At 42.0% G+C, this 12257-nt stretch overlaps 1 long non-coding RNA gene and 1 pseudogene across 1 annotated transcript; one reads left to right on the top strand and one right to left on the bottom strand.

Annotated features, from left to right (window-relative positions):
- Positions 1-1002: 1002 nt before the first annotated feature.
- LOC140814780 (uncharacterized) lies at positions 1003-2327 on the top strand. Its single transcript, XR_012114159.1, has 3 exons — positions 1003-1691; positions 1789-1856; positions 1936-2327. It is a non-coding gene; the product is annotated as an uncharacterized lncRNA (long non-coding RNA).
- A 683-nt stretch (positions 2328-3010) lies between these two features.
- LOC140815420 (protein VERNALIZATION INSENSITIVE 3-like) lies at positions 3011-11911 on the bottom strand (annotated as a pseudogene).
- Positions 11912-12257: the final 346 nt, after the last annotated feature.

The raw sequence follows: 12257 nt of genomic DNA, 5'->3' as shown, positions 1-12257 counted from the left end.
AGCCAATGTGCCAACTTGTCAACAAATGCGATTATTCGAAATAGAGTATGGAGGGCCCGAGCATGTAGGTTGTACTGAAAGAGATATTAGAAACTTTGAGAGAAAGCTAAGAGATGAACAAAAGGGTATCGATGCCGAAACACTGATTGAGTTCTTTGCATCTGAGAAAGACAAGAATTCCTCTTTTTTCTTTGATTATGAGACTTATTCAGATAAAAGATTTAGCATGTGTTTTTGGGCAGATCATGTGTCAAGGAGGGCAAACAGTGTATTTGGTGATGTTGTGGTGTTTGATACGACGTATAACACTAATAAATATGGTATGATTTTCGCACCATTTGTTGGAGTTTATCATCATCATCATCAGACAATTGTGTTTGGTTGCGGTTTTTTAACTGACGAGAAAACTCAGTCTTTTGTTTGGTTGTTTAACAAGTTCATAGAAGCAATGCCTAAAGGTGCACCAAATGTGATAATCACTGACCAAGATCCTGCTATGACGAAAGTCATTGCACAAGTTTTCCCTAAAACAGTGCATCGATATTGTTTGTGGCACATATTGAACAAATTCCCAGATAAATTAAACTCTATGACTTTTCATGACCACTATCGAAGCATAAAGAATGTCATTCAAAATTCCACAACACCTGATGAATTTGAGAAGTCGTGGGAAGATGTTATCAAGTGTGCTAACTTGGAGCAAAATGATTGGTTGTCATTGATGTATGAATTACGACAGAAATGGGTGCCAATATATTTTAACCATATATTTTGTACTGGAATATCAAGTAGTCAGAGATCTGAAAGTTCACATGCATTTTTCAAGAGGTACGTCTCTTATAAGAATCCATTGATGGATTTCATCACCCGTTTCAATAGGGCACTCCGACACCAAAGGCACAATGAGTTAGTTGCTGACCATATTGATGTGAATGATCATCCGAAGATCAAGACAAACTGGCCAATGGAAGCTCAAATGGTTAAGGTGTATACGGAAAAAAATATGTGGAGTTTCAAAGTGAAATGTGTGAGAGTCATGGTTATTACGTGCAACAAGAATCTGTAGGAGCTGAATTAGTGGTTTACAATGTGATGAATTTTCAAACTTGTTCTTCCTCCAAATCAAGGACGCTCACACATAATAAACAGTTGGATTATATATCATGTAGTTGTATGAAATTTGAGTTTGAGGGCATACCATGCAGACATATGTTAGCTTTTTTTCTTATCAACAAAGTGTTTCAATTGCCTGATAAGTATATACTCAAACGGTGGACACGAGATGCAAAGGTTGGAGCAATATATGCTATGGCTGAGCAAAATGTCATCGACGATCCAAAAATGTGTTTGATGTCAAGACACTCGAGGTTATCCTATAAAGCTTCTGTAGTAATTGATGATGCATCATTGACTGATGAAGGAACAAACTTCTTAGATGAACAATTAGATTATATTTTTAAAAAAATTAAAAAGGTTAACATTAGTAGAACATTCAGGAATGGAAGTCAAAAGAAGACAATCATGGATGGGGTCTTTAGTATTACCGATCCTTCTGAAGTAAGAACAAAATGATGCAGGAAGAGGTTGAAATCATCAAAAGAGAAGTCAACCTCAAAGACCAGGATATGTCGTGGATGCGGGCATCGAGGTGTGTCACATGACAAGCGCAACTGTCCAAATTTGCATGACATGTATACGTTGATTAATTTTATGTTTGTTTTATAATATTTTTACAAACCAATTATTCTCTTTAATTTTTTGTAAATATGACTATTTATCATTTACCAGATCAACTGTAGATAATGATCATAACAATGATGACAACACAAATGAAGAAGATTTTTCATCGATGACTGGTACTTGAAGTGCTTCATCTTTTTTGAACAAAAGTTTCTCATTAAAAGATTGACATTTATAATTGTCTTTATTATTGAGGTTCTAACAACATGTGGACAACTGGAATACGTTAGGATGAATAAAATTCATTTATGTGTCATCTTGTAGATGACTAGTTAGTTTTTGTGCAATTTTTTCATTCAATCCCAACGATGAGATGGATAAGTTCTTTAGTATTTGGCATTTGTTTAGTTATTTGGTTTTCAGAATTGTTTTTCTATTCTATTGATTAGTTTGGGTTGTTTGCTTATTTTTTAACAGCTTTAATTAATAAGGATGTCGTTTTTAAAAACTTTTTGGGATGAGCTTTCTTAATCTAATTGTTGTTTTATTTTCTTTCAACTATGGTTATGTTATTTATATATTGATAGATATCTGTTGAGTACTTAAACAAACTTTTTTTAAGGTTAATTATAACTTATTCTTGGTCTGGTTCAGTTGGATGACATATATTGTATTGCATTTATATAGTTATTATGGTCTTGCATAGTGTCTTATTGACAAAGTTTATATAGTTATAATATGACACAATATTTCGTATATATTTGTTTATATTTTTACATGTATAGATAATAACCATTATGTGAGGCTTATGGGCCGTGCTGCTTCTCACATAACACTGGAGTGCTGCTTTCTGCTTCTCACATAACACTGGAGTGCTGCTTTTCTTTCGTTTTTCCAGAGTTTACGTGCATTAGCTATAGTTTATTTGGTCAACTTCTAGTTATTGATTGGGCTCAAAAAGAGAATGAAGTACCGTATATTATATCTACATTGTGTTCTTGAACCGTTTGAAACAGTTTTATTGTTCCAAAAATCAGTGTTCAATAGAAAAAAGCTTCTGGCTGTTCAGTTTGTGTCCTACATGGCTTAATGAAGCTACAGACGTTGAGAAATTTACAGCAGATTGATAGATGCAAGAATTGTATATCTGGCAAGAATTAGTGTTTGTTTAACGAGTGGATTTTGATTCCACCCAAAAAATCAATTGACTACCTTTTATTTTTAAAATGCGCTTCCAAGCCTTAGAATCTAATACATGCAGATGTTCCAAAAACCATATATAGGCCTATATTTCAGAAGCCAATTATATAACGATGATGCAACGGTGCAATATTGTATAAAATGGCAAATATCTCTAAAGTCGATGGAAGAGCATAAACTTAAAGTGAACATGTAGAATGAATAAAATCCTAACCACCAAGTATGAATCAAGGTAGTTCAGATGAAGAATGATAAATATTACTAAATTAGAAGAATATTGATATAACAAATTTGGCAGTAGAATGACATGTTGAACCTCTCAGTGCAATAGCTTCAAGCAAAATCCAGTCGGCACAGTCGAGCGTCTCTTGTTCGAAACAACATCAGAGAAGGTGTCAACAAGTTGCCCAGCTAGAGATGCGGGATCTTCAACAAATGTATCTATGAATACCTTCACAATTCGTATTTCTTGAGGGGTTGCCTTCAGACTGTACCAAGTCAAAAACTTCTGTCTAAATGTAGTCTCGATATGTCCACTGCAAAAGCACATAATCTCTGAATATCTGGTCCTGTTGAGAGTCTATTCACAATCCCACGAGCCATCTTTACAGGTAAACCTGTTAAAAGGACCCACATCTTCTTCAAGCTTCTTCACTGCTTCATCAATGATTCCGAATAGATTTTGATACCGTATAGTACCAGCAAGAATTTTCTGGCTTAAAGAGAGCCTATAGCACAATATGTCCACTCGCCTGGTCTCCTTTGCCACCACAAGTTGCTTTCTCCAGGAGCTGCATTATTTTTAATATATCGTCACTATTTATCATTTTCCTTTCCCCCTTCTTTCTTGGTTTCTATTCTTTTTGCGTATGATAGGGTGGAGGAAGGGTGAAAACAAAAGATCTAAGATCAGGTTAAAGAAATAAAACAATCATTTGGAAAGGACAAATTAAAAAAACTAATAGAACACAAGAGAGAACGCAAAGGCATGTGCCCGGTCTTCATGTGACCAGATCACATTCTACATCAAAAAAATTTTGTTGAACAAATAATATCCTCACTCGGAAGGCGTGCTGAATTACAAGATTGACAAGTTAAACCACTTCAACCTCTACAAGGAAGCTTACAAAGAAAACAAAGGGCTCCATTCCACCAAGTATGGAGACAAACTGAATAATTCCAACCATTTACTAAAAAATAAGCCATTAACTAGATAATAATCCAATGATGCAAGCAAGGCGCAGAACTCAACAAAGTACCAATCACACCAGCCAGAGAATTCAGAGGCCTCACCACCATTTGGTGTAGTGACCCGTTCCAGAATCACCTACTAATCAGAACTTAAGCATGCAAAATTAACATTTAAAACTGAATCAGGTAAACAGCGGAAAAACAGTAATACAACCCAATAGAATCTGAAAGTACAAAATACTTAAACAACCAGATCGAACTAAATACCAAGAACAAATACCAACAACTACAGGTCAACCTCTGCCAGCTCCTTGTCCACTCCCTCCTGGACCGTCCAACCTGAGACCTGCCCCATCGAATAGGGTGTCCAAAACAGAAATAAACCGAGGACGTGAGCATAAAACGCTCAGTACCGAAAGCATGAGTATACAAGACTATGACATGCATGTATGCAAAATGTACTGGATACCAGGATCTGGGTATATCGAAATACTGCTCAGGTAAATGACGTCAAGGTATGTAGCACTCTGCGCCGTCGCACCAGGAGGTGGCTCCCATACCAAAATAAACCTGTGGATATACCGGTGACCTGACCACCGTCGGCCAACGGGGTCCAACCATCCACAACAAACGAGGGCTGAGCACCCTCTCAACAGGCTATCTCAAAAATAGTCAGGCTCAACATGATTATGCAAATGCCGCATAATAAACCATGCATCATATGACAGATAATAATGCAACATATAAACATGCAACACATAGTAAAGCATACTCAATCCTGCTATCTCGGATAGTACTTTCGTACCTCAAACCAGTAGATCCTAGCAATCAGTCCTAGAATCAAGTCTGCGTCCGTAGTCAGCCCACTGATGCCGCTAGCTCCCAACTAGAGCACAGCTCCACTACAAAACCAGTAGCTCCCCGCTAGTGCCTAAACCTCGGGAAAAGACTAGAAACCCATCAGAAACGACTAAAACGCTCTGGAACACTCGGAATTGGCGAGCAACAAATGAAGCCTCGCGCCTCTATTTATAGACAACGATCGGACGATCCGATCCACTTCGGACGATCCGATCCACTGTACACTTCGGACCTTCCGAACCCTTATCGGACGATCCGAACCCTGCATGTCTTCCACGTGTCCAGACACCTGTCTTCGGACGATCCGAACCCTGATCGGACGATCCGAACTCTGCATGTCTTCCACGTGTCCAGCCACCTGTCTTCGGACGATCCGAACCCTGATCGGACGATCCGAACCCTCTTCAGACGATCCGAACTCGGTTCGGTCCTTCCGATCTCAACGAAATATAATTAATCCAATAATTAACTCAAATTAGGCATCGGGATACTACATTCTCCCCCCCCCTAAAAAGGATTTCGTCCGCGAAATCGAGTCTGAAGAATGACAATTCTGAACAACAATACATTCAATCTTAAGAATGAATTACAACTAAAAGTACAACTGAAATTACAATCATTACTGAAAATACTACAACTAGAACAACTCTGGATGCTCTGACCGCATGCGACTCTCTAGTTCCCAAGTAGCTTCTTCAGTACCTCGGCGCTGCCACTGCACTAAGACAAGAGGAATAGTCTTATTCCGCAGTACCTTATCCTTCCGGTCTAAGATCGAAACCGGTCTTTCCACAAAAGACAAATCCGGATTCAGCTGAACTTCTGTCGGATGCAAAACATGAGACTCATCCGCTACGTATCGTCTCAACAAGGACACATGAAACACATTGTGAACACTAGACAGATACGGTGGCAAAGCTAATCTGTAGGCCAAATCTCCCACACATTCTAAGATCACAAAAGGACCAATGAATCTCGGAGATAGCTTACCTTTGAGTCCAAATCTCAGAATCCTCCGAAAAGGTGATACCTTGAGAAACACTTTCTCGCCTGCATCAAAATGAAGAGGTCTGCGCTTGGAGTTCGCATAACTCGCTTGTCGATCCTGAGCAGTCTTAATCCGCTGTTTGATCACAAGAACTTTGTCCATGGCCTGCTGAATCAATTCTGGACCCTCGACCTGTCGTTCTCCGACTTCTTCCCAGAACAGAGGAGTACGACAACGTCGACCATACAATGCTTCAAACGGAGACATACCAATACTCCTATGAAAACTGTTGTTGTATGCAAACTCTATCAGCGGCAGATGATCCTGCCAAGCTGGCCCGAAATCCATCACACAAGATCTCAACATATCCTCAAGAGTACGAATAGTCCTCTCTGACTGACCGTCAGTCTCTGGGTGATATGCAGTACTCAAACTCAGGGTAGTGCCCAAAGCTTGCTGAAAGCTGCCCCAAAATCTAGATGTAAATCGAGGATCTCTGTCACTAACGATACTCACGGGCACACCATGAAACCGTACAATCTCCTGAATGTACAACCGTGCCATCCGATCGAAAGTGAAATCTCTGTTATACGGAAGAAAATGGGCAGACTTAGTAAGCCGATCCACTACCACCCAGATAGCATCTCTATTCCCCACAGACATAGGCAAGTGAGTCACGAAGTCCATCATGATATGCTCCCACTTCCACTCCGGAATAGGAAGATTCTGCAACAAACCTCCAGGTCGTCGATACTCAGCCTTCACCTGCTGACAGACAAGGCACTTGGAGACATACTGATAAACATTACGTTTCATACCTTTCCACCAAAATCGAGTCCTCAAATCCTTATACATCTTGTTGCTCCCTGGATGAACACTCAACTTGCTACGATGAGCCTGGGACAAAATCTCTTCCCTCAAAGTGTCATCTTCCGGTACAACAACACGACCAGATAAGCACAAAAGACCCTCGGACTGATAGTGGAAACCAGAAGTATTATCTCCATCAGCCAACCGAGCTAATTTCTGAATCTTAGAATCAGACATCTGAGCATCTCTAATCCGAGAATACAAAACTGGCTCGGACAAAATAGTAGCTATACGGATACTCTCTGATCCCTTCCGATGCTTACAATTGAATCCCATCGAACAGAAATCCTGAATAATCCCAGATACAGCACAAGTCTGAAGAGCAGATAACCTCACCTTGCGACTAAGAGCATCGGCCGTGAGATTCGCAGATCCTGGATGATACTTGATCTCACAATCGTAATCTTTGAGTAGATCCATCCAACGACGCTGACGCATGTTCAACTCAGCCTGAGTGAACAGATACTTCAAACTCTTATGATCGGTGAAAATCTCAAATCGCTCACCATACAGATAATGGCGCCAGATTTTCAAAGCAAAAACGATCGCTGCTAATTCCAGATCATGAACAGGATAGTTTTCCTCATGAGACTTTAACTGTCTCGATGCATAAGCAATCACATGCTCATTCTGCATCAGAACACACCCTAGTCCCTGCAAGGAGGCATCAGTGTAAACACTGAAACCACCAGATCCAGACGGTAAAGCCAAAACAGGCGCAGATGTCAAACGTCTGCGAAGTTCCAAGAAACTCTCTTCGCACTCTGATGTCCATTCAAATGAAACATCTTTCCGAGTGAGCTGAGTGAGTGGCTTAGCAATCTGAGAGAAGTTGACAATGAAACGGCGATAATACCCAGCCAATCCCAGAAAACTGCGGATCTCGGCTACTGTCGTCGGACGCGACCAGTTCAATACTGCTTCCACCTTACTTGGGTCAACTGAAACTCCCTTGCTAGAAATGACATGACCAAGGAATACAACCCTGTCAATCCAAAACTCACATTTACTCAACTTCGCATAAAGCTGATTCTCGCGAAGTGTCTGTAAAATAATCCTTAAGTGTTGTGCGTGTTCTTGCTGATCATGCGAATAGATTAAGATATCATCTATAAACACCACAACAAACTTATCCAAGAATTCCCTAAAAACCCGATTCATCAGATCCATAAAAACTGCTGGTGCATTCGTCACCCCAAAAGGCATAACCAGAAACTCATAATGCCCATACCGGGTCCTGAATGCAGTCTTCGATATATCTCCCTGATGAACCCGAAGCTGATGATAACCAGACCTTAAATCAATCTTGGAATACACAGAGGTACCTTGCAGTTGATCAAATAAATCATCAATCCGTGGCAACGGATACTTATTCTTTATCGTCGCACGATTCAACTGCCGATAATCTATGCAGAGCCGCATAGAACCATCCTTCTTTTTGACAAAAAGAACTGGTGCTCCCCACGGGGACACACTGGGTCGAATATACCCCTTGTCAAGAAGATCCTGCAACTGCTGTTTCAATTCTTGCATCTCCGATGGAGCTAAACGATAAGGAGCTCTAGAGATTGGTGCCGTGCCTGGCACTAAATCAATGCCGAAATCCACATCCCGAACGGGAGGAAAACCAGGAATCTCCTCGGGAAAAACATCCGGAAAATCGCAAACCACTGGAATGTCACTGATACCGACACTATCTGCGGACGAATCAATAGCATAGATAAGGTAGCCTTCCCCGCCCGACTCTAAAGCACGACAGGCTTTCAGAGCAGAAACCACAGGCATCGGGGGTCGCGCTCCCTCTCCATAGAAAAACCAACTGTCGCCCTCAACTGGACGAAACTGCACAAACTTCTGATAACAGTCCACAGTAGCTCTAAACACAGTCAGCACATCTATTCCCAGAATGCAATCAAAATCCTCCATCACAAGAATCATCAAATTAGCAGTTAAAACATTACCCTCAAACTCTAGAGGACAACCCAAAACTAGACGTTTAGCTAGCACCGAATGACCCATCGGTGTGGAAACAGATACCACAACGTCCAAAGAAGTGAAAGGTAATGCATGACGCTTAGCAAATCTCGCAGATATGAATGAATGAGATGCACCAGTGTCAATGAGAACGTAAGCAGGTAATCCACATAATAAAAATAAACCTGCGATAACTCTCTCGTTCTCCTCAGCAGCCTGATCCTGGTTAAGAGCAAATACCTGCCCTTGAGTACGCGGTCGGAGGTTAGAACCCTGAGTAGACTGTCCCTGCTGTGGCCTCTGATGAACTGAAGCCTGAGAACCAGATCCTGATCCTCCGCCCGTCTGTGGACAATCTCTCTTCATGTGGCCCATCTCACCGCACTTGTAACAAGCACCCGCAACCTTGCGACAACGCTCCGTCGGATGATCCTTCCCGCAGTGCTGACACGGGCCCCTCTTCTTCCCAAAATGGTGAACTCCTCCAGATCCAGAGGAAGAAGAAGTAGATCCAGCCTTCTTAAATGCTTGGGCGCGGGGACCCAAAGAACTAGTAGGACGAGCAGACTGCATGGCTCGACCTCTCAACAAACTGCCCTCAGCCTGGCGACAACGATTTACAAGGCCCTCATACGATGTCGGATCATCGCAGACAACAACCCGATCATAAATCTCCTGATTGAGGCCCTGAAGAAAATGGTTATACTTGGCCATAGCATTGTCACTGACATGCGGAACATATGGAAGCAACTCAAAGAACTTCTGCTGATACTCATCAACAGACAAACTTCCCTGCTTCAGATTGATCAACTCAATCGCCTTGGTCTGCAGAAGAGCTGGCGGAAAGTAAAGCAGCATGAAAGCGGCTCGGAAATCGGCCCAAAGAACTCGACCCTGTCGCTGAACTATCGGTGCAGAGGTAGACCTCCACCACTTGCGCGCACCACCCTCCAGCAAGAAATCAAGGGTATCAATCTGCTGCTCCGCCGAGCACTGAAAAGTCTTGAAGCAGCTCTCCATCCTCTCAAGCCAGTTCTCCGCAACATCCGGGGTCTCACCGCCTGAAAGAGGTTTCGGCCCCATCTGCAAGAACCGATGCATACTAAAACTCCGAGGCTCATCACGACGGTGTTGCCGACGTTCTCGATGCTCTCGACGACGCTCCCGATCGTCGCGGTCTCCCCAGCGTCCAACGCTGCCATGACTACTAGCATCGTCGTCAAAACCAGACATCTCTTAGCTACAAAAGTTACCAGCGATTAAACCCAAAAGAACAGTTCTAAATCCCAAAATCTTAATGCATGCTCTGATACCATAAATGTAGTGACCCGTTCCAGAATCACCTACTAATCAGAACTTAAGCATGCAAAATTAACATTTAAAACTGAATCAGGTAAACAGCGGAAAAACAGTAATACAACCCAATCGAATCTGAAAGTACAAAATACTTAAACAACCAGATCGAACTAAATACCAAGAACAAATACCAACAACTACAGGTCAACCTCTGCCAGCTCCCTGTCCACTCCCTCCTGGACCGTCCAACCTGAGACCTGCCCCATCGAATAGGGTGTCCAAAACAGAGATAAACCGAGGACGTGAGCATAAAACGCTCAGTACCGAAAGCATGAGTATACAAGACTATGACATGCATGTATGCAAAATGTACTGGATACCAGGATCTGGGTATATCGAAATACTGCTCAGGTAAATGACGTCAAGGTATGTAGCACTCTGCGCCGTCGCACCAGGAGGTGGCTCCCATACCAAAATAAACCTGTGGATATACCGGTGACCTGACCACCGTCGGCCAACGGGGTCCAACCATCCACAACAAACGAGGGCTGAGCACCCTCTTAACAGGCTATCTCAAAAATAGTCAGGCTCAACATGATTATGCAAATGCCGCATAATAAACCATGCATCATATGACAGATAATAATGCAACATATAAACATGCAACACATAGTAAAGCATACTCAATCCTGCTATCTCGGATAGTACTTTCGTACCTCAAACCAGTAGATCCTAGCAATCAGTCCTAGAATCAAGTCTGCGTCCGTAGTCAGCCCACTGATGCCGCTAGCTCCCAACTAGAGCACAGCTCCACTACAAAACCAGTAGCTCCCCGCTAGTGCCTAAACCTCGGGAAAAGACTAGAAACCCATCAGAAACGACTAAAACGCTCTGGAACACTCGGAATTGGCGAGCAACAAATGAAGCCTCGCACCTCTATTTATAGACAACGATCGGACGATCCGATCCACTTCGGACGATCCGATCCACTGTACACTTCGGACCTTCCGAACCCTTATCGGACGATCCGAACCCTGCATGTCTTCCACGTGTCCAGACACCTGTCTTCGGACGATCCGAACCCTGATCGGACGATCCGAACTCTGCATGTCTTCCACGTGTCCAGCCACCTGTCTTCGGACGATCCGAACCCTGATCGGACGATCCGAACCCTCTTCAGACGATCCGAACTCGGTTCGGTCCTTCCGATCTCAACGAAATATAATTAATCCAATAATTAACTCAAATTAGGCATCGGGATACTACATTTGGAACTAATAGCAGTTGAATATTGATGATGAAGTACTTCAACCTCATTACGGTTGAATATAAAAATCCTATAATTATACAAGAAACAGAACATATAGAAACAAGATCAGACATTTACCTTAGTAAATCATTCACTTTTCCACAAGATACGCAAGAGAAGCTTCCATCAAGCCCCTTATCCCTCCTACCAGTAGAGATGCCTTAATTTTCATGGCTGAGAGCACATTCGAGGTGACATGTCATCATACCACATGAAAGACGCAATCATTTCATCAACATTTGAAACAATAAACAAAATCCAGTTGAGCACAAAGAGCAAGTCCCAATAACTCAACGCGCGACCAACGCACAAAATTGAGAGATCTAAACAGATCGAACATGAAGTTTACCTTGGGAAATGGACAGAAGGGGCTGAAAATCATAGTCGCAGTCGGACGGTGGGCAATACTGGGAAGACGAGCGGCTAACAGCAGCGATTCCTTCCTTCAAGTGCCAATACAGAGGTGGCACCCCTATGTATCCGGCCAAGCATATTGCCATTGTCGCGAGAGCTGCCTTCACAACCCCAGTTCTCACCGCCATATTTCTCCTTCTGATTCTCCTTGAATCTATGGAGATAGATCGAACATCATTAAAAGCATGGGTAATTTAGCTGAAGGATATGATTGCCATCAGGAACTTGCACCCAATAAGATGAAGGAAAAAAACGAAATCGGTTCGATTTTTACAACGTTGTCCCTGATTTTGTTTATTAACAATTGAAAAAAAAAAAAAAAAAAGGAGACGTGGATGCCAACTCAGCGGCCCCACCGAGGTACATACCAAATTTGTGTGTGTGTATATATATATATATATATATATATATATATATATATATATATAGACACACACGAAAACTCTAAGCTAAAAATGTAATATGAACTTAAAT

The sequence above is a fragment of the Primulina eburnea genome, chromosome 15 (assembly GCF_022965805.1).
Source record: "Primulina eburnea isolate SZY01 chromosome 15, ASM2296580v1, whole genome shotgun sequence".
Lineage (NCBI taxonomy): Eukaryota > Viridiplantae > Streptophyta > Magnoliopsida > Lamiales > Gesneriaceae > Primulina > Primulina eburnea.
The sequence above is the reverse complement of the archived record's forward strand: the minus strand, read 5'-3'. Positions and strand labels throughout refer to the sequence as shown.